Source organism: Montipora capricornis, chromosome 2 (genome assembly GCF_036669925.1).
Source record: "Montipora capricornis isolate CH-2021 chromosome 2, ASM3666992v2, whole genome shotgun sequence".
NCBI classification, from domain to species: Eukaryota; Metazoa; Cnidaria; class Anthozoa; order Scleractinia; family Acroporidae; genus Montipora; species Montipora capricornis.
The window spans coordinates 41168638-41170649 of NC_090884.1; the positions used below are offsets into that span (position 1 = coordinate 41168638).

The window sequence follows — 2012 nt, forward strand, 5'->3', positions numbered from 1 at the left end:
AAAGTTATTTGTGTTTTGTTCCCCAAAACAACTATTTATCCATGGCAGAAAACGATAGATAATATTGAGCATAGCTGGGAAAAAACAGTCTTTGAGACGTTCTGTGCACGCACAGGGACGTAGTGAAAAATTGTATTAAGTGCTGTGACTTATTATGTATTGCAAGCACCTATGAGAGAGACAGTTTTACTTCCGGTCCTTAACGTAAACAGGTTGTTGTTTAATTGAATATTTAATAGTTTATGCCTCCCCCCTTTACAGCAAGTTGTGGTAAAATACGCTTAGGCACGGATGATATGAGCTTATTAACAGTCTCGTTTGGTACGGAATAAAAGGTGTTAATAACTCGGGTCTTGAACGCAAGACATGATTCTCTGGTAATTTGTTGCTCAGTGACCTGTTTCTCTATCTTACGCAATATTTTAAGGCTTGCGCTGAATACAGTGTTGTGAACTGGATATTGTTAACACACCTGCCACTTCGAATGATGTTCTAAAAGTTATTTTTGTTTTGCTCCCCAAAACAACTATTTATCCATGGCAGAAAACGATAGATAATATTGAGCATAGCTGGGAAAATGACATTCCAAAATAAACAATGGTTAATTCCTCCCCTTAATTATATTAAATAGAACATCGCCAAACTTAGGAAGTCACAAAGTGCCCTATATATTAACTGCGTTACTTGTGACCCCAGCACAGTTCTATGTCGTAATCTGTTAACACCTACTCAAATTCTTTACATTCCTTCTCAAATACAGTCTCAGACATAAATAGTTGGGACACTTCATGTCAACATCTTCTGTTCCCTCCTCGTGCGTTCCCTGCCCCTCTCAATGTTGTTTTGAGAGGGAAGGAAGAGGCAGAAGTGTCCCAACAATTATGTCTGGGACTGTAGTTATAGCTGTCGCTAAAGTGCCAACGAGCCAAGCTTGCGTGATCTGGCGCCTGGTGGCTGCAAACATCACGCGGCGTACTCGTGCGGCACTCTCATTGGTTATCGCTACGGTCAACATTTCATCGCTTTGGTCTACATTACAGCTTTTGGTCTACATTACACTCAAATTTGAAGCGCTTTTGAGATTTCGTCCTCCTAAAAATCTTCTCGCGGCTCTATAAACTGCCGCCTCGCCAGGCCTTCTGTCTTCAGAAGGCCTGACTCGTTGGCAATAATTTGCAAATAAAAATAATCCAGCACTTTGCATCGCGGGGGCAGCTGTAGTGTCAACTATTACTAGTTATAGCTGTCGCTAAAGTGCCAACGAGCCAAGCTTGCGTGATCTGGCGGCTGCAAACATCACGCGGCGTACTCGTGCTTAACTCTCATTGGTTATCGCTACGGTCAACATTTCATCGCTTTGATCTACATTACAGCTTTTGGTCTACATTACACTCAAATTTGAAGCGCTTCTGAGATTTCGTCCGCCTAAAAATCTTCTCGCGGCTCTATAAGCTGCCGCCTCGCCAGGTCTTCAGAAGGCCTGACTCGTTGGCAACTAGTTGTAGCATCAATTGATAAAGAGTAGTAATTATGACCCATCAAAAATCTACGTCTTGGAAAGTGCTGGAAACTGCTTTGAGCCACCTTAACAATCATCCCGCGAAATCGCACGGAATATTGCCTGATCAGGCGATATTCCGCAAGATTGAGCAGGATAATTGTTTTATTATTGAACACATTGATGACAAAGCACAATTTTCTACGTTTATTGGAAGAAAGGCGTTGCATGCTTGTCACGCTTTCGGCTCATGGATTAAAGAACCAGGTATATCCTATATTGATGATGTGCCATTCAGATATTGGAATATCAGAATATCATGATAATATCAAAATTAATTTATTAAGATGTCATGGTGATATTGGAGTATGAGAATATCATGATAATATAATTAAGATATCATGGTGGTATAAGAATATCAGAATATCACGGTGATATCAAAATATCAAGATATCATGGTGATATTGGAAGATCAGAATATCATAATAATATCAAAATGTCAAGATATCATGGA

General features: G+C 40.1%; 1 protein-coding gene across 1 annotated transcript in view; it reads left to right on the plus strand.

The window, feature by feature from the left end:
• Positions 1-1398: 1398 nt before the first annotated feature.
• LOC138021723 (uncharacterized) overlaps positions 1399-2012 on the plus strand; it is an 11781-nt gene continuing 11167 nt past the window's right edge. The window contains exon 1 of the mRNA XM_068868722.1: positions 1399-1765. The gene's annotated coding sequence lies outside the window, so the exon portion shown is untranslated. The remainder of the gene's footprint in view (positions 1766-2012) is intronic.